The sequence below is a fragment of the Neopsephotus bourkii genome, unplaced genomic scaffold (assembly GCF_033783945.1).
Source record: "Neopsephotus bourkii isolate Nb327-2 ecotype Australia unplaced genomic scaffold, CSIRO-AGI_Nbou_v1 NB_940, whole genome shotgun sequence".
In the NCBI taxonomy this organism is placed as follows: domain Eukaryota; kingdom Metazoa; phylum Chordata; class Aves; order Psittaciformes; family Psittacidae; genus Neopsephotus; species Neopsephotus bourkii.
In genome coordinates this window covers 2,942,120-2,963,496 of record NW_026901434.1, presented here as the reverse complement: position 1 = coordinate 2,963,496, position 21,377 = coordinate 2,942,120, and the positions used below count along the sequence as shown (strand labels likewise).

The 21,377-nt window shown below is 45.1% G+C and overlaps 1 protein-coding gene across 1 annotated transcript in view; it reads right to left on the bottom strand.

Annotated features, from left to right (window-relative positions):
* ABAT (4-aminobutyrate aminotransferase) overlaps window positions 1-16,468 on the bottom strand; it is a 54,559-nt gene extending 38,091 nt beyond the window's left edge. The window contains exon 1 of the mRNA XM_061358289.1: window positions 16,361-16,468. The gene's annotated coding sequence lies outside the window, so the exon portion shown is untranslated. The remainder of the gene's footprint in view (window positions 1-16,360) is intronic.
* Window positions 16,469-21,377: the final 4,909 nt, after the last annotated feature.

The following is a 21,377-nucleotide window of genomic DNA, read 5'->3' as shown; positions in this document are numbered from 1 at the left end:
ACAGGAGCGAGCGTGCTGGCTTCTCAAGGTGACCCCCACTTCAGCTGAGGATATACAAGGCAAACACATGCAGGAGACTCCTTTTACAAGGGGTCTAGCAAAAATCCCAGGGAACAGCTAACAGCATGTATCCGTGACAGGGACGTGTCAGCATCACACCTGGCTGAACAAACACAGAGACACACATTCCCCGCGGCACAGAAAGCTCAGCTGGGGTCTGTGCTAACCCCTACCGCACACAGGCACAAGGTAAAGACACTTACTGGACTTGGATGCAAACTCCCCAGCCAGCTCGCAGGTGGAAAACGCGGCTCTCTCCTTCACCTCAGGGTAGGCTGCTGCTGGCTGTGTCCATGAGAAATGCCATTGCTATCAGCTCCCTCCAGCAGCCACCCACGACTGCTAGCAGCAAAGACAGGCATCACGCAGAGGAAACACCAAGCTGTGACCGTGCAGCTTCGCTGGGGGAATGCCCCAGTTAATGAAGGTTAATGAAACCAGCTCCTGCAATCCATACCCTGTGCTCCACCAAACCCAGTGGGGAGCAATACCCAACTTGCCTCAAACTGAGATCATCTGGCTCCGCTCGATGACACTCCAGTACCTCTGGCATGTGGGTGTAGCCCATCACCTTGGGCCCCTGGGAGTCTGAGTTCACCTGAATACCTTCTCAGCAGGGCTCTGAAAACTGAGCTGCAGAGCCAGGCTGCATTCATGTAAGGAACAGCCTCTCAGTTTTCAAGAACTGAGGAAGCTGAAGAACAGGTTTTATTCCTAAAACCCTTCATTTTACTCTGGTTTGCAAATATCCCAAGGGTGACACCTTGGCACACAATTGCCACAGAATAACCTTGGCTTGTCTCAGCTCCTTCAGGTCATGCACAAGCACAGGCAGCACAAATCCCAGTGCCACCTCCCACTGCACACTGCTCCAGACAGGAACAGAGGCGCAGGCATGCACAGAGCACATCCCTTCAGGCCCGGGATGCCATTACCAGGTTGCCATGGTGCTGGGGGCAGGAGGGAAGATGCGCCAGAGCGCAGCAAAAGGCTGAGCCGCTTCAGATTTAAATCCCTGTGACAGCATTCCAGCCCAGCCACTGCATGGTTGCTGTGGCAACCGATGAGTGAAAAATCAGAGAGGAAATCTGTAATTATTACAGGCGAAGGGGTGACTTACCCACTTCGGTAATCAGGGCATTAAAACCATCTGAGCAGAGGAGGAGATGCTCCATGCCCCCCAACTTGCACAGCTGCATCCTAGCTGTAGGGCCTGCCTTACATCTATCTTCTGTAGGCTCCAGCTGTGGGATGCAATGTTTTGGCAGGATGCTTTCCTAAGCACAGGGTTTGAAGCCTGCCAGAGGGGCTGCAACTGAAGCACCTTCATCCAATATGCTGCAAAGAGGAAGACAAGGGAGCAGCCTGGTCCTTAGGCAACCTGAACAAACCCAAGACTTGGGCTGCCTTTTTTCAGCACAAGCACAGTGAGGTGTAAGGAAGGGTCTAAGTCGACAGAGGGAAGGACAGATATCAGAAGCAAGCAACAAAGACAAAAGATGCAGTGCTGTTAGGAAGCAGCTAAGGTCCTTGGCATTTGAGTGACTCCAGTTTGTGCTGCTACCACAGCACCACACTTCCTTCTTCCACCTTCTCTCAGTGCCACAACAGCAGCAATATTTATTCAGTTGGGATGGATATTGTGATCATCACTGTGTTAATACAGGAATGACGAGGGGCAGAGAGTCGTTCGGGTAGACTAAACACACTCTGCAGTCTCTCTCCAACTATAACTGCAACTGCAAAACATTTAAGATATACTGAAAATGTGCAGTTCACAAAAACTGTGAACTGTAACAAGAAACCAATGACTTGCATTTGATTTACTCAAGAGGACATTGGTAACAATGCCTAGTTTAGGTTTAACCATGTTATTAGCTGTTGGATTTCACTGCAAATTATGGCAAATTCCTCCAGAAGCAACTCTATAGCCACCCTTAATCCCTGCCTTCCACTCTAGAAAGCATCTGCTTTCCTAACAATTTGTTAGGCCAAACCAAGCATTTCAAGTAAGACAGAGTTCTTGAGAAAAATTCAGTATCCACAGATACTCTACGGTAGAGACAAGATGCCACAATACTAAATGTCACATACACATGCAAAATGTCACAAACACATGTCCTGGGTGCAGCTGTAGCAGTCATTTTTCTCCTCCTTAGTAGCTGGTGTGGTGCTGTGGTTTTGACTTTCAGCCTGGGAACAGCGCTGATAACACCAATGCTTTCAGCTGTTGCTCAGTAATGCTTACTTCACACAGTATCACACAGTATGTTAGAGATTGGAAGGGACCTCAAAAGATGACCTAGTCCAATCCCCCTGCCGGAGCAGGAACACCTAGATAAGGTTACACAGGAACGTGTCCAGGCGGGTTTTGAATGTCTCCAGAGAAGGAGATTCCACAACCTCCCTGGGCAGCCTGTTCCAGTGTTCTGTCACCCTCACTGAGAAGAAGTTTCTTCTCAAGTTTAAGTGGAACCTCTTGTGTTCCAGTTTGTACCCATTGCCCCTTGTCCTATCATTGTTTGCCACTGAGAAGAGCCTGGCTCCATCCTCGTGACACTCCCCCTTTATATATTTATATACACTAATAAGGTCACCCCTCAGTCTCCTCTTCTCCAAACTATAGAGACCCAGCTCCCTCAGTCTTTCCTCATAAGGGAGATGCTCCACTCCCTTAATCATCTTAGTTGCCCTGCGCTGGACTCTCTCCAGCAGGTCCCTGCCCTTCTTAAACTGAGGGGCCCAGAACTGGACACAATATTCCAGATGAGGTCTCACCAGGGCAGAGTAGAGGGGAAGGAGGACCTCTCTCGACCTACTAACCACCCCCCTTCTAATACACCCCAGGATGCCATTGGCCTTCTTGGCCACAGGGGCACAGTGTCGGCTCATGGTCACCCTGTCGTCCACCAGGACCCCCAGGTCCCTCTCCCCTACACTGCTCTCTAACAGGTCGTTCCCCAACCTATACTGGAACCTGGGGTTGTTCCTGCCCAGATGCAGGACTCTACACTTTCCCTTGTTATATTTCATCAAGTTATTCCCCGCCCAACTCTCCAGCCTGTCCAGGTCTCGCTGGATGGCAGCACAGCCTTCTGGCGTGTCGGCCACCCCTCCCAGCTTAGTGTCATCAGCAAACTTGCTGACAGTACACTCAATTCCCTCATCTAAATCATTGATGAATATATTAAATAATACTGGTCCCAGTACCGACCCTTGAGGCACTCCACTAGATACAGGCCTCCAACTAGACTCCGCCCCATAGACTACAACTCTCTGGCTTCTCTCCTTCAGCCAGTTCACAGTCCACCTCACTACCCGATCATCCAGACCACACTTCCTCAATTTAGCTGCGAGGATGCTGTGGGAGACCGTGTCAAACGCTTTGCTGAAGTCAAGGCAGACCACATCCACCGCTCTGCCATCATCCATCCACCGTGTTATTTCCTCATAAAAGGCTACGAGATTGGTCAAGCATGACTTCCCCTTGGTGAAGCCATGTTGACTGCCCCTCATAACCCTCTTATCCTTGATATGCCTTAAGATGGCACCAAGGGTAAGGTGTTCCATCACTTTCCCAGGAATAGAGGTGAGGCTGACTGGTCTATAGTTACCTGGGTCCTCCTTCTTGCCCTTTTTGAAGACAGGAGTGACATTTGCTTTCCTCCAGTCCTCAGGCACCTCTCCCGTTTCCCAAGACTTGGTAAAGATGATGGAGAGCGGTCTAGCAATGACCTCAGCCAGTTCCCTCAGCACCCGCGGGTGCATCCCATCTGGACCCATGGATTTATGGATGTCCAGATTGCTCAACTGGTCTCTAACCCATTCCTCATCGACTAAGGCAAACCGCTCTGTTGACCTGTCTTCATCTGAGGTCTCAGCGGTACAGGGCTCTTCAGGACTGCCTCCGGCAGAGTAGACAGAGACAAAGGCGGCATTCAGTAACTCTGCCATCTCTGTATCTTCTGTCACCAGGGCACCCGTCCCGTTCATCAGGGGGCCTACATTGCCTCTGGTGTTAGTTTTATCTGCCATGTATTTGAAAAAGCTCTTTCTGCTGTCCTTGACCCCTCTCGCCAGCTTTAATTCCAAGGAGGCCTTAGTCATCCTAGCAGCTTTCCTACATCCTCTAGCAGCAGCCTTATATTCTTCCCAAGTGGCCAGCCCTTCCTTCCATGACCTGTAAACTCTCCTCTTCCACTTGAGCATACCCAGCAATTCCCTATTTAGCCAGGCAGGTCTCCTGACCCTCTTCCTTGACTTCCTACGTGTCGGGATGCTCTGATCTTGAGCTCGGAAAAAGCAGTCCTTGAACGTCAACCAACTATCTTGGGCCCCTTTACTTCAAGCAGCCTAGCCCATGGGATTTCCCCTAGCAATTGCTTGAAGAGGCCAAAGTTTGCCCTGCTAAAGTCCAGGGTTGCGATTCTACTTGCTATTCTACTGGTCCTACCACACAAGATCCTGAATTCCACCATCTCGTGGTCGCTGCAACCAAGGGAGCCCTCAACCTTCACTCCTTCAACCAGACCCTCCTTGTTAGTGAGGATGAGATCCAGCAGCGCACCTCTCCTGGTTGGCTCGTCCACCATTTGCATGAGGAAGTTATCATCTTCTGGTTATCATCACTGGAGGAACCTCCTGGACTGCGGCTGGGTTGCCGAGTAGTCCTTCCAGCAAACATCAGGGAAGTTAAAATCCCCCACGACGACCACGGCCTGTGACTGTGAGGCCGCTCTCAGCTGCCTATAGAAGGCCTTGTCAACTTCCTCACCCTGATCCAGTAGCCTGTAACAGACCCCCACAGCAGACCCCCTGCCAGCCTGCCCCTTAATTCTCACCCACAGACTCTCAACTCACTCATCATCTGTCCCCGGACAGAACTCAACGCATTGTAGCTGCTCTCGCACATAAAGAGCAACCCCACCACCACTTCGATCAAGGCCTTTTTCAGTCTTGTGCTCTGCCAGTGAGGAGAGGCACGGGAAGCTGAGAGGAAGCAGAGACAGGACACCTGATCCAAACTAGCCAAAGAGGTATTCCATACCACAGCACATCATGCCCAGTACAGAAACTGGGGGAAGTTACCCAGAAGGCCCAGATAGCTGCTCAGGTCAGGCTGGGTATCGGTCAGTGGGTGGTGAGCGGTTGTATTCTCTTCCCTTGTTATTTCCCTTATCATTACTATTATTGGTGGTAGCAGCAGTGGTTTGTGTTATACCTTAGTTACTGGACTGTTCTTATCTCAACCCATGGGAGTTACACTCTTTCCATTCTCCTCCCCATTCCTCCGGAAGCAAGGGGAGGAAGAAGGCGGGGAGTGAGTGAGCGGCTGCATGGTTCTCGGTTACTGGCTGGGCTTAAACCAGGACAGTATCACAAAGCAGAGAGCAAGACACGTCAGCACCAAGTCCTAGTCCTGCTTCAAATATCAAAGTTGCTACAAGACTAAAAAGCAGGGTCTCAGGACCCCAAACTTGCATGAAGAGAAAAAGCAACACCCCTCTTAAGGGCTTGCCATGTTCAGAGAAGGAATAAAGCACTCACTGGTGTCTCAAATCAACTTCTAGGTACTGTGAACAGTAACAGCAATTAGTAGGTTCACTTCAAAATACATAAAATATCTTTTAATGCAGTTGGAAGAAAATATAAAGTAAGGCTACATAAATGCTGACCCTCAAGTTAATTATCAAATCTGAGCAAATAACTTGCAGGCAGAAGGATAAGACTCTTATTTGGACAACGAGGATTATCACAAAGAGCAAAACAGAAAATAAAAGAGTGGGATTGCTTAGCCTTTTGAAAGAAGTAAAAAGTTTCATGAACAGACTGGAATTCATAGCAATCAGTACCACTGACATTCAGGGAACACACCTGAACTGCGCCTGCCTTACTCACATATCAGTAACTGGTGTTAAGCTACACTGACACAGGGAGAGTGGGATCACCCACCTCTGGTTTTCAGATGCCAATTACTTTAATTCCCATTAAACATGACAACTTCACATTCGTAAGGAAGAGGTGGAAAGGAATATAGGAATTAACCACAATTACTATGAATATCTACTATTCAAAAGTCCCATTATTGCCTGTTTAATCAGGTAACAAGCTAAAAAGAATAGCAGTTGGGGCAGTTTTCAGAACAGTTCAGGGAACATGCATATGTATGCAGTGTTAATTAACAGACTCTGTGGTTAAATTCCCTAGTATGTTTTGAAAATTATTTTTGGGCTCCAGATGGACAAAGAAACTAGTGCCAATCTGATTCAGCAAGACACATATTTCTCAAGTGGTCCCTTTTACTTCACTAGGCCCATTCACAAAACCATAGCTGTGAACGAGCCGAATCACTCTGCTGAATTAAAAGCAAGGTAGAAGAACTGGTAACTGGAAGGCTCACTGAAGGTTATCACCACCTGAAAGTTACCCACTAGGGAAAAAAAACCCCACAAGGCCACTGCATAAATTCTGCTTATTTACTCCTTCTATATTGCCTGAGAAAACTCACAGAGCTGCTGCATGAAAACATTCCACACAAGCACTAAATACCTGGACACAAACTGGAGGAGGTAAATTAGACCTTACTAAGTAAGCTAACGGCTAAACTCGTGAGTAAAGTCTTGCTGAGGTGCATCTACTCTGCACCCACTTCTCTCACAATAACACTGACACCCACATAATAGACTGAGCGCTGCATATTCAGTCTGGTACATACAAGCTACGAATCACATGAACGAGAAGATTCTGTACATCACATCTAGGTAGTTAAAAAGCACTGGACAGTTTTGGGAAGGTTGCTAGTACCGTGCAAATCACTATCAGTAATTGATCCTGCTTATGGGGTCAAAGAGGGGCCTGGGATCAAGAAATTGTTGAATGAACTCTTGTGATGCTCAGAGAGGCTGTACAAATTGGGAGTGGGGACACAAACCAAGATATTATGTCAGTTGCTTCTGGAATCACAGAAGATACCCACTATTTCCATTTCATGACGGAGAAGGCCCATTGGACCAGAATTACAGGTAAGCTAAAAGCAGGAATGGAAAACAAATAATTTTTAAGGATTTGGGTGCTGCACACCTCACCTCCCACACCAACTGTGCGGGCAGCTCTGTGCCGGCTCTACTCATTTCCACCAACCAAGAGAGCCACTGGATGTCCTGCATTTCCACAATATCCCATGAGGATCACCCATGGGCGCTGCAAGGAGACATCTTGCAGATACAGGCTGCAATTATGAATTGTTCAGTAACAAGTCAGCTGGCAATACCACTAGCCATAGCGCGGCAGGACATGTAGGAGACTGCCGTCTATCAAAAATATCACAAAATTACTGCAACAAGGGCAGAGAAAGGCATCTGTCAAGTGGCATGGGGCAGCAGCTAACCCCTCTTTATTCACTGTCAGACAAGCCTGCCTCTGTAACTACACTATTGCCACAAAGGTGCTAATAAACACTAGGAATGACTCATCCCCAAAAGAGACCAACATAAGTCTATTACCAGTGTAATTTTAGGCAGCAACCCTAAGTTACCCTAGGATAATTACAGTCAGTATGGAATAAGGAGCTAGAAGTTAGGTTAAACAAAAGAAAAAATAAACAAAACAAAATAAAATAAAACAAATTTATGGAACAAAAATCTGTTCAGGGAAATGTTTATCTTTCTAAAGATACCTCATCAATGTAAGCAGCACTAGCACAATGGGACAGTGGAGCACTTCCCTTCAGAGAGCTGTCCTCCATCCTCCTTAAGTGGTACTTAACCTCTCCCTCTCAAGAGGCCCCCAGGAGAACACTGCCATAACAACTCAGAAAAAACAACTGTTTCTTCTTCTTCATACAATCAGGGTTCATCAAATGGATGCAGTGCATAACTTACCAGTAATCAGCTATTTCTCCATAGAATTTACTAAATCATGTGCTTTGTCAGCCTTTAGAAGCACTGTGTCAGTATTATCTCAAGCTGCCCTGTTTCCCTTTTTGCTGTTAACTAGTGACAGTAACTGACAGCCAAACCAGAGGCTGAAGTTTCACAACAGATGAGAGGAATGTGGCTGCAAACCTGGCTTACTGGCCAGAGCACACATCAGTTATGCAAGGCTGCATATGGATTTTAACCAGATGTAACAGTCTCTTTCTCCTCTCTTTTCCATTCTGAACAATGAGACTGGACCCAGGAACTATTTCCTGTCTTTAATCACATCACTCTGGAACATGATTTTCCCTGCATATTTTCTGCAAAAACCCCACAACTTTATGCAGGTGTTGTGTTCAGAAATTAATTACAGCATTACCTAACCAACCTTGGTTTTGCAAGGGCAGTAGCATCTTTTTAGCCTCTTTTCTGAAGAACTACACTTTCACCTAGCTCTCCTGTCACCTGCATGGCTCAGACTCCCATCCACACCAGAAAGATTTCCAGTTTGGAGAATAGACATCACCAAACCCTTCACAGCACTCAGTGTAGTCACAAGCTCAGCTCAGAGAAAACGAGGTGCACCAATGAAAAGAAACAACAGTGTGAGGAATAAGAGGTCAGACCAGAGTGGCCACCATGCTTGACTCCCTGTTGAACCCATGTTCATCAGTCCTACCATTCTAATGGAACAAAGTCCTACTACACTAAAATCTCCTGAGAAGCCAAAGAACAAACTCTGAACTCATTCATGATCATTGCAATGATCCAATTTTTATGTATAAATTAACACCAGGAATCTTACAGGTTGCATCAGAAGCGATACTTTCCAATCACCTTCTTGACTAAGGAAAAATAAAGATCAGTGATGAATCCAGCCTCTTGTCATCATGCGCTGCTTGTCATTATCTCTGTTTGCCTCTACTGCCTCTCTTCAAAACACAAGCTAGCCCTTCCTATGTTTTTCCTCAGCTGCTCTTTACTGCAGCCAAGGCAGAAGCATCACATTACGACAGTTACACCGGCCCCTTTCAATGCCCACTGCATAAACCACGGAACAAACTGAGGAATTTCACCCCCGATCTCCATTAGCCGGTAGAACTGGACTGCAAACAAGGTGCATGGAGATGATCTGAGTCAAGTTCATCCTCTGTTTTCCTACCTTCACCAGTACTCTCTGATTGTGTAATCCTATTTCCCTCTCCAGGAAGCTGCATTGCAGCAATAGCTGTGAGCAAAAAACAAGGTTTGCTTTATGCTGGAGCTAGGATGAGAGAACACTAAGGTGGATGGCAGTATGGTCCACAGAGGAAAAACCCACCTCTCATGCCTGGCCCAGAGTCCACCACTGTCAGTGCACTCAGCAGCATGCTCTGCCAGAAATGATGGAATGGGAGAGGACTCAGAAGCCTCCAACCTGGCTGCAGAACGGTGTGCCAGGATCACTCTAGGCCACTGCCAGCAAGTGTCTTACATCTAAAATCTGTTCTGTCACGCCAGAACAGTCTGGTCTGGTTTCTGAACAGCTTTTTAACCTGTCATCTTCTCCAATTCCCACCAAGACAATCATTTATATCCTCAGATTTATATAAGTGAGCTGCTAAAAATGCCTCAATACAAACTTGCTCCCTCTCTCCCACTCCCAATGTCGTGATTTTTTTTTTTCATACATCACAACACTGGTATCAAGCAAGCACCTGGCAACATATGTATCATTCATGTCAGATGTGGAAAAGGAGGTGACAGAGAAGAACAAGATGGCTGGTGCACATTATTTGGCATCTAACATGAAGAAAGTCTGACAGACAGATCTGGAGGAAACATAACACAAACAAAAAATATGACCACTAATAAGTTATGCCAAGCTTATTAAGCTTATTTAAAATACTTAATGTTTATATTATTTATATTACTTATTCACATTTTTGCATTATTGCCAGACCAATTTAAAGCATGCAAGTTGATTTCAGTTGTATTTAATATCCAGGGATCCTGCCAAGAACCTCCACACACACTATCCTTCGCTAAAAGAGGAAGCCAAAATTGGCATGCTGAAGTGATGTTCAAAGTGCTTAATCAAGACTGAGCCTGACGCAATACAAATGAGGAATATTCTTTCCTTTCTCTGAAAACTGCTTTCCCCTCTCTTCCTCTGTTTTCCTCAGTAGCTTCTGCAAACCCACATTCTTGCATTACTTCATTCAGAAAGGAAAAGTGCTGGAAGACCACGAGATCATATCTCTTTTCTTGTGAAAAAAAATCTGCAGGGTTGTTCATTTGCTGGGTAGCAAAGAGGAAGAGGAAGGGATGATTTAATACCAAGATTACAGTAACAAGAAAGTTAACATGAATCATACACTAGGGCACAGAATTCAATGAAGAGCTTTCTGCCTTGTGCTTTGCCTGGTATGAGGCTTATAGATGGAAGCTAGATACTTTCCAATTGAGCCAAACGTCGAAAATAGGACATTATGAAATCACTAATTTATGTCTTTTCCCAACACTCACTATTTTCTTCTGTGAGAAACCAGTGATGAAACCAAGGGGAGAAAAAAAACCAACAACAGAAGCACTTAACCTCATCCTCAACAAACAACTTGAAAGAAAACCTTGTGCTAGAAATCCACACCCTTTGATAATACTTTTCCACTCCCATAAATACATCACAGTGCTTTCTAGCCACCCAGCCAACACACAAGTAACCTGTGTACTCCAGGCTGAGATGCCCATTAACATCACTGGCAGGACAGCTCCTCTCCTCACTTTTTCTTTCAGCTTACCCTGTCCATCCTTCCAGCTTCCCTTTCCACGCGAACAGGTCAGCATATGTTCTGCTGTACCTCCTACAGACCTATAATGGTCTTGTAGTCAAAAGCATTTATTTTAGAGCCGACAGGTCCAAGACAGTGAAACACCAGGGCTGGAAAGCTAAGTGTGCAAACCAGTAGAAATAAGAGTACGTCATGCTGACACTGCAGGCAGTCTAAAAGGCTTCAGGAAGGAAAATCCAGTGCTCATGATACGAAGATGGCAGAAGAGATGGAAGGAAACATGAGGAATCTGATCCTGATGCCAGCATGCTCACAAACATGGCTGATACAGCTGTGAAAGCAGAACTGCCAGTGGGAAACAGAGAACAGACTTTGACAGGGGAACTGCAATCCAAATCTCCCAGCTGATGGAGCAAAAAGCATCATGGGGGAATTGGCACAAAACATTAATATGCTATAAGCCAAGGCTAAATTGGATTCTACTTGTGTGTTTTAGCAGGTGCCAGGTAAGGATTGCTCAGTGACTACTCAGTCCCTTTGCTAATATCCAGCCAATTTTCTGCCCCACATCTAGCTAGGAAAGTATTAAAATAAATTAAAACCCACCAAAGCCCCAAACCAAACAAAAACCAGGAAGCACTTGAGTTATGCCAGGTTTGAAATTCCGGGCATTTTGAGGACATTGCAAAAAAATTCCTACATAAAATAGAACTATAAATGAGTACAACACTTGCAAAGCAACATATTTTCACTCGTGAAATTAAAACTGAACTTTGCTTGGGGATGGCAAGGAAAATTCCACCTGGAATAAGGAATATTTCTAAGTGTTCAAAATCAGAAAACTTGCAGACAGGTTCAAAAGTTGTTTTACCCTCTGTACAGCTAAGCCAGTACTTTGGCATTTCATCCTGTCACCCAAAATACACTTGAGATATACTGACTGTTTACATTAAATCTTTAGCGAGCTGCATTACTCTAAACTGCCCCCAGAAACACCATCAGAATTCATTTTGATTTGTAAACTTCTGAGTTTCACAAGAGTCCCAGTAAGATAAACACTTCCTAGAGAGCTCCACTCCCTGAGTTTCACAAGAGTCCCAGAAGATAAACACTTCCTAGAGAGCTCCACTCTCTGGCAATGCCAAGTTGTATTTCAGTGAAATCATAAAATCTAAATGGGAAACTCACCAAGTCTGAAGATTTATTGCCTTCAAAGTGCCTTATACCTTGCCACAGAAAGTTAGATAGCACTCTCCTTTTCAGCAAGAGATCAGAATAAGAGTTTGATGTAGTACAGTATGAAGACTCATCTACACAAACATTTTTTTCCTGCATTAAAACTGAAAGAGATTCACAGAAATAATTACAATAGACAATATAAAGGGGAATCACCTAAGTCTGAATAAAATTCACATTCCTGGCCCTTCTTTAAGCTGGCAGCACTCACGTACTAAAAGCAGTACTTCAGTTCCCTGGTTCTCTCGCTTTCTCACATCAACCAGTGCAGCTTAATAATTTCTTTTAAAAAGGAAGTTCATGTCCTGTGGTCCTAGACACTGCAGGTGTCCAGCTTTCAAAAGTACAGCTTCAGAATCAACTGCAGTATCCCTTCCCAAAGGCAGATAGTGAGATCAGCTGCTGCCTGGTGCAGTAAAATAATTGACTATATCCAGCCTGCGCTAGAACATGTATTCATTTCCTCAACAGAATTTACAGCTGTACAAGCTGCTATGCACAAAACACAAAAATACTCCAAATCTACAAAATCCATGCTGCAAAAAGTGATCAAAAAGAAAATCATACTCTTTGAAAATGTTCTCTCCACTGCAAACAGAAACACCTCCACTGGACAGCAAGAGACAACCTTCTTTCATAGAAGCAAGAACTGCAATACACAACCAAAGTTTCTAGCCAATTCTTCTGCTGAGTTTCTAGTATCTGGCTAAGAGATGGAAAATGAACAATAAAATATTTTGCAAAAGGAAAGACAATCTAATACAAGGGCGCATTATAAACCCCTACTCCCACAGATCAGAAAAGAGTCTGAGAGCCACAGAAACAGTTTACAACAATATTCTCTGTTTTATAGAATTTGCATGCTTTGGAAAACACCCAGAATACTGTTATTTTTGCACAAACACCATATGGATAAGAAAATGTCACTTTCTGTGTTTTCCTGGCCCATAGCTGTCATTTCAGGAAACAGGACTGTGATCTGATGAAACAAATCACAAAATTCAGAACAAAGGGGGACAGGGATGTTATGGCTTTCAAGCCACAGAGCTGGTAGAATTACCTACTTTAAGTTCCTGACCCCCAAGGTAACCTACTCTGTTCATGAAGAAAAGGAATTTGAAAGCAGATCAGTTTGGAACAAGAATAGGGAGTTTTCAGCCTCCCAAAAGATACATCTGTTATGTAAGGCTTACAGCATATCCATCCTTCCATAGGTGACAGGCCCACACTGATAATTACCTGTGTGCTGTATTCATGGTCTTTAAGCTGCAGTGTTCCTGATGTGTCATTTTTGCTTTAGGTACCTATACTTTCACAGCTTCCTACACATCAGCACTCACTACTCTCCTGATGGAATCCAGCTCTTTTCTGTTAGTTACTCTTTCAAATGGGGTAGGATACCTCACCATTTGATTCAGACTTACCATTATGCCTGAAAAATTCTTGAGAGCTTATGAAGAACTGTAGAAGAATATGAGGCACTACTGGAAAAGCCTCCTTGAACAAAAACGGCACATACAGATTGACATACAAGGAGGAATCAAACAGTCTTTGAAAGCAATGCAGAGGAGAAGTGTATTACATGAAATCTGAGAACTGCCCCATGAAGATGTATTATTTTCTTCTCCCTGCTTCTTCTGGCAAAAGCAAAGCCAAAAGCAAAAGAGATTCATTCGAGCTCAAAGAGACACCATTTGATTAAAAATTTAGGGTATACAGTAATATTTTAAGATACAACAGAGCTGTATATTAACAACAGGGATACAACATGAATGCGATACTTTTCATACAGTACACACATGTACCACCACTAAACAGCCCTTTTTTTCCAAAACATTTCCACAAGCTCTTTCCATTTGGATAAGAAAAGAAAGGAATCTTTGTGCTTGAAACAATTAGAATTTTTTTTAAGTGGTTCTTGAAAGGACTCTCAATCCATGAAGTCGCAAAACAGAGCTGGGAAGCCAAAAATCAGATCAAATTTGGTTTAGACCAGCTGTGACATCTTCCTAATACAGTGAACCCTGATGTTACATCACCGTAAGTATGAAGCTAAGCAGTAGTAGACGTGTATGTCATAAGGTAACTGGAACTGCTTTAATTCAAGCCCAGTGATCAGAGCACAAACCAGGTGACACACTCTGCAGCTCTGAGGGCAGCACACCAGACCAGGCTGAGATCTGTGCAGCTGTACCTCAACACACAAGCAGCTTTGATGGACTGCTGATGAATCCAGCTGTGGGGCATACAAGGCATTGTACAAACTGTTCTGAAACTCCCCTGTTAAGCAACACACAAATCAAACAGGGCAAGGGAACACATGGAGACCTCTAAGCTGCTGGCCAGTGAACTAGTTTAGATGTGTATACATGCAGCCTATGCACATCCTAATTCCTCTCTGTATCTGAGAAAATCCAGATCAGGACATTTTCCTTTTCCAATGACAACACAGCTGGCAGCAGTACACCTACTGATCTGCTTGGCATTTATTTGCATGCTGTGTTTGCTTACTTCCTCCTGGGCATAAATATCCCATTTTAAGCACCTATTTCAGTTTACTCTGTATCTGAATGCACAAGGCACCTCACTGCACAGCAGGCTGCTACGCCTGTTATTCCTCACAAGACTAAAGGGCTGAACTTTGGAGAAAGCAGTTCTATTACAATTTTTTCCCCTGCATTTTATAAGTGGTTGGCTTGTCTAATAACACCATACACTTACAGACGCAGGTCTCTACTGTCTGAAGATGTATGCATCATAGCCTTTTGCACTCCAAGTTGTCCAAGAAGTACAATGCAGTGTAATGGCAGAGCACTGGCTGACTGCAGACACAGAAGACCTGAACACTAACCCCAAGTCCAAAAGGCTATCTAGCAGGTTACTTGCAGTAACAGATTTCTTTCCCTGCATCTGCTTCAGTTTCCCCATCTGTACAGTCCATCCAGTGATGTTTATCTCATTGTGAAGTGCTCTGAACAGTGAAGATAAGAAACCCTATGATATGCAGATATTACCCTTTACATTTACTGTGCCTTAGTACTGCAAGTTGTGATCCAGTATTTCAATCACTGTAACTGCAGTAAGAGAAGACAAACTTAGTCCAGACACAATTTGCCCAACACACTACTCAAGTACATAGACAGACCAATTACAGTAAAAAAAAACAAAACAAAAAAACTCCCACAATGCAACAAGAGCTGTAAAAAATATCCTCAATTCAATTTATACTAAAATAATCAGACTATAAAAGATTCAATAAGTAACTTTCTTACTGTAGAGCTTCCTACCCTCCTTTCTTATCAGCTGACTTTCACCCTTTACTGAACTCCCTGCCTGAAACTATATGCCCATGAGCCATGCCTTTGAACTGCAGGGCAAAATCCAATTTTTGTTGGCCTGAACATTCATTACTCATTACAAAATTACCTGGAAAACAAGACTTCAGTTTCTTTGCCTATCACTCCCTTCACTGTAGTTTATAAACAGAGAAGGAGAATCACAGAGGCAAAAGCCAAGCTAGGCAAAGGTAAAGCTCTAGGTAAACAGCCATACACTACTTCAAAGCAGGTTAGGGAAGTGAAGCCAAAGAGGTCTCACGGCAAAGCCTGAGATAGGAGCCTGGGTTTTGCATCACAAGTTGGAGAACAGGAAACTGAAGAGACTCTCAGCTGGAAGCGCTGCAGTAGGCCTCCATAAACACCATTACTCAGCTGGCAGCAACATATTAAGAAGGGGAGAGCTATCTGCAAAGCCAATAGGGTTTTCTCCACGGTATGCATGTATTTTCTACTAGGTTTTGTGCCCTCTCGTTCCCTTTTTTTCCCTTTTCCCCTGCGCAAGTCTGTGACAGGGCCCACCCGCCCGCTGGACTCGATCCCTTCAGACACGGCGCGGCTGCAGAGCTGTGTACACAGCACCGCACACGCCTGTTCATGCGGCGGAACTCACGGGTGACAACACCACCGCTGCTCAGGAAGGTCCCCGAATCCATGGGGAACCACTGCCCCGCGCCGCGCCTGGCACCCACAGGGCCCGGGGCCATGCCCGGGTCTGATAACCCAAGGACCACAGCGGATGTCAGCGCACCGGTACCCGCGGAACGCAGACAGCCCCGTGGATCTCTGCGCCTGAGCCGCCCTCCCAGCGACATCCAAGAGGAGAGCGGCACGGTGGATGCCCAGGGAGCCCCGGCGTGACGGGCACCGCAGCGCTGCCCTTGAGGGCATACGGCGAGGGAAGGGTACCGGAGAGGAGCCGGCGCGGGCAGCCCCCCGCCTCCCCCACCCCGCGGGGCCATGAAGAGAACCGCTTGCTGGGAAGCAGCCGCCAGGCCCCCCGCCCCGAGCGGACAGCGTCCCGCACGGTTCCGCCGCTCACCCGGAGGTGCAGGGCTGCGTCTCCTCCAGCCGCCGCGCAGCGTGGCACCGGGCTGCACCGGGCCCGACCGGACCGGGCAGTCACCGCCGCAGCCCCCACGATCACCGCCCACTGCCTGCGCGGCCCCGCCGCCGCTCCGCGGCCAACCCCCCGTTCTCAGCCAATCCGCGCCGCCGCCGGTAGCCCCGCGCCCAGTGCTGCCAATGGGGAGGCAGCGCGGGGAGGTGGTGGGCGGGACCGCGCTGCGGGGAGGGATGTAGCGGGAGGGCTCCGGGCGGGCTGTTCGTTATCTACACCTCGCTGGGGAATCGACCCGGCCTGCACCGCTGCCCCCGTGCCGTCCGTCAGAGCAGGGGTGCCCGCCGGTCACACCTGGCAGGGAAAATGGGGGAGAGAACCCTAAATCCCGCTCCGGGCTTCCACAGGTAACGTCCTCCTGAAAGGGTTGCTGCCAGCCCTCCGCTTAGGCTGCTCTGCTCCGCTCGGTCCGCCCTGCAGGCCGGAATGCACCGAGAGGAGTCCGTTTGCTAACCGTGATGGCGGTCCGGGTCTGCACTACTGCAGCTCACACAGACCGGCCGACCTGTCGTAATTCCTGATGTTTACCTGCAGCCACTTGGGACACACTGAATTTAGCAAACACGGCAACAAGGAAAAGTCATTTGGGCTTTCAACTCTGATTAGAAATTCAAATGAAACCCAGTCTTGATATCAAACTCCAAATTTAAAACCCAAGTCTTCACTTACATGCCTGACCTAGAACAAACACCTTTTCCTTGCATCCTGTTCTGAAAGGAGCCTGTTCTTTCAGAATCATCATTAGGTATAAAAAACCCGCAGAGAACAAAATCCCTCGAATAGAATTTTTATAGAGTACAATTTGCCTTCACTACCCCATTACAAAAAAATAGCCCTCATCAAAGGAAGCAGGAGCTTAGCGAATGCACTCCCTTTGCTGAGCCAGGAATGTTCCTTCACACCTCCTCTTCCGCCAGCCCGGGGACCGGCTCCGGTAAGTAATCTGTAAACACACGTTTGTTTGTGTGTTACCTTACTTCATTCGGGTGCTGGTATTGTTAAAGAAACTCCACATGCCATCTGCTGGAAGAAACCTCGGAGGCAGCGCACTGTACTCCCACCTCTGACTGCACGCTGCTGGCAGGATTATTCAAGATGAAGTGTTAACCACCAATTTTCAGCACAGACACATAGCACACACACAGTGAGGGTCAGGAGGAGTGACACCATGGCAGGATGAAGTCCATAAGAAAATACAAGCCTCTGGACCTATGTCCCACACCAAAGCACAAGACAGCCTGGTAGCAGAAGTAGCTGATTTTCAAATCTTGCTACTGGACTTGAACCTCTGAAGACTTTCTGTGTCCTTCTGATACCAGGAAATAAAGGGGTAACATTGTGCCTGCTTGCTTAAGCAGTCACTGTGCTTGGTGAAGCAGAACCGTAGGAGTCAAAGTTGCTAGAATATTGAAGCAGAATTGTAGGAGTTACAGCTGCTAGGCAGAATTGTAGTAGATAAGATTCATAATTTAGTATTTAAGACATTCTTGTTCAAATAGTATCCTTAGAAAGAAAAAGAACAGAAGATACCCAGAGTAACAAAATTTTCTAACTTGACAAGTTTCTGCTTTAAGATACATAAAGCTGGCTTGTACCGAACCTGAGGTTTGGATAGGAGCGGAAACCCTATTGAGTCTGTGTGAAAGCAAGAGGTTACTCGCAGTGATGAAGAGGAACTACAGGCCTTCATCCTCACGACCCCCTAACGACTACCACCAGGAGGCACTGTGCAGGCGCACCAATGGGACGAATGCCAGAAAACTAATTATAATACTAGATGGGAATAGGTTTTGCATATGTATTAGGCATGAAGCAAGCTCATGTTTAGGAATCATTACATGTAATATAAACGAACTGAATGGCAAAGGAGGGTGCGCATGCTTTTGGAGGAGCAACCCCCATGCACCTCAGCGCTGAATAAAGCATACCTACTTTACAACTCTAACAAGTTGTGGAGTCAATCCACGTATCACTTCCATTGCTTTTTTTTTAGCTACACACACCCCCCTGTGGTTACCTGTTCTGTCTGGTGTAACTCTCTAGGTAACAGTCAGCACATTAGTCAATAATTTATACTTTGTCCTATGGAAAACACTGCATAATATTCTCTGTAGAGAGTAGGGGAAAATGAACAAGGGGCAGGATGCAGAAGAATCTGAAAAGAAACAGCTTCTTTCCAGCAGCTGGAATGGCAGGTCCCATTCAAGACTAAAACCTGTTTGGGCTTGGTAATGATAATTAGTTTCTCTTTGACAATGTCTTCAAATAAATGAAAACAACTTTCAGAATGCAGGAAGAAGAATTATTACTCGCTGACTCTGTTCCTTCCCCATTTTGTATTTCTTGTTTGGATCTTAAAGTTTTCAGTCCCTGACATCTGGGATTTATCTACAGGAAAGCTCTTCCTTGCCAACTGTATTTTTCAGGTTGCAAATACCACAACCACTTTCAGGAGGTGACCTGCGTTTTAAAGACACATTGCTATGCATTAAGCAAATAATTTCAATTTACTTTCAGATTTAAACATCTCTACAAGTTTATGAGGCAGGCAGCTATCCTTGACACTTCACAACTGGCAGATACACAAGAATTTAGCATGCACTTTTCAGAACCAGTCTTTAGTTTTCTGTACCCAACACTCAGCACTAACAACCGCCTTTAAAATCAACAGCAGAGTATGGCCGTAACACTTCTGGCAATCTGACCACAGGGAATTGTGGTCACACAACTGATTTATATCAGCCTGCTAAAATGCCATACACACTGCTATGTGAGTTAAGAGTACAGTCTCATATAACCCCAGAGTGGACCCAAACACCAAGTGCCATCAAAATAGCTGGTCTGCTCTCTGTACTGGTCGCCTTGTATCACCAGTACAAGTTCTGATAACAGGAGTCAGTTGGATGAGTTCTCATTGATCCAATGGAGAAATACACTTGCAATTAGATTTTCTTGGAGTAAAAAAACCCACAAAATAAATATGGCTCAGATTGTAAAATTGCTATAACCAACACAGAAGCGGAAAATGTACAACTGGAATGTAAAATAAGCACAGAAGACTGAAAGCAGGACTGCTTCTACAGCAGCTGCTTATTCTTTTATAAAAATGAAGCATAAGGCAAAATGATACCATTCACCTGTAGCCCACATAAAGAAAAACATATATATGCTTCAGTATCATGGTTCAGATGGACAGACACAGCACAGCTATGTTTCAGCTGCATTACAGTAACCCATGAACTTGCCTCAGACTCTTAAGGCTCTTCAAAGACAGGCAGCCAATACTCAGACCACATAAAAGGCTGCTTCTGAAAACACATTCTGCAAGAAATAGGAAAACAGCACAGATGTAATAAAACTGAGGACCTGCTTCCTCATTCTGTCTGCAATAATTTATTTCTCCATGAGCCTTATAACATCTTTTGACAGGCCAGTATCTCTACATAAAACGACATAAAAGGAAAAAAAAAACAACCCAACATGATGATAAAGCTTACTTGTATGGATCATCTAAACATTTGGACTCCTGAATTTCCCTTACTGCTTTCCAGTTCTTCAATTACTTCCCAAGAACTAATTCCCACCCTCCAGTAGTTCCCTGGATTTTCCTTCCTGCTGCTCCCTGACAATCACCAGGCTGGAGGACTACGCTTCCCTCCAATTCCTGGCTTTCAAGGAGAAACTCCAACACTACTTTCTAGGATTTCCCTCAGTTTTGTAGGAATCTACCTCTACCCTAAATTCCTCTGGGTCTCCATGAATTCCTTGTGCTGCTTTCTAGGACCATTATGGGTGACTTCCCACCATTTCCAGGGAATCTCATTTTCTATCCATGGTTTTTCCCTTTTCTATTTTTGAATGAATATGATTTGCTTGCATAGCACCAGGAGAATTACAATAATTTCCTTTGCTATTTTTTTCCCTGTTATGCTATATAAGACCTCTGGCAAGATGTGGGTCTGTGCTTCAGAAACAGTGTAATGAATGTTTATAAAATCATATAATATTGCAAGGTCACTGGTAAAGTGCATTTAAGCCTTTCCAAAATTGGCTCTAGCCACTTTTATTGTTGCAAAATAATCCATTTCATAATGTACTTTAAGCACATTGTAGATCCCACTAGGGACAGACAAGTATTATATTGGATTCTTAACAAAAGATGTGAGTCCATTGGCTTATTGATCTTTACATGAAAGAGAGTAGAAAACTAAAACCACACAAAACTATTTCTTCAAGTTTCAGGATTACATCCACCAGAATGAAAAAACAAAAGACACAAATAGGACCCCCCAGAAATGCAACCACCAGAGAAAAAGTCCTTAATCCCCTGGGGAAAACAAAAAAAGGACCAGAGCTTCTGGTGTATCTACAAGTTCATGAGAACAGTAGAGTCAAAGAACAGACAAACTCATGGGATTTATCTACTATAAAACTTTGAGATCAAATTTGTCATGACCTAATGAATGAGAAGTCTCTAGCACACACACACAGAGTTGCATCCACTTCTTCCTTGAATGTTTCCTGAAAATCCAAACTGCTGGAGGCAGCCTCGTAAAGGTACCATTAACGGGCAGGTAATTAAACATCACCTTTTTTAAGATTACTTCCACGGTTACTTCATCCCCAGTACACCCAAGGCTAGGTGAGAAATGCAGAACTCCATATTCAACCGAAACTGTTACTCCAAAATGTGATATTGTTAAAACAGAATGGAACAGGATGTTCAACAAACTAAAATGTTTTGACTCAAAGTGTCGTACAGCAGATGGAGCTAAAACTATGGTCTATGAATAGCCACCCACACATGAGAACACACAGAGATAATAAATATCCATCATGTATCCCATCAAGTGACTATCTTAACTTTTCTACTGCAAAATGACATACAGAAGTTCATTTTTGTGAAGTTCACATCAAAGCAGCCCTTCAAGTTTCATAT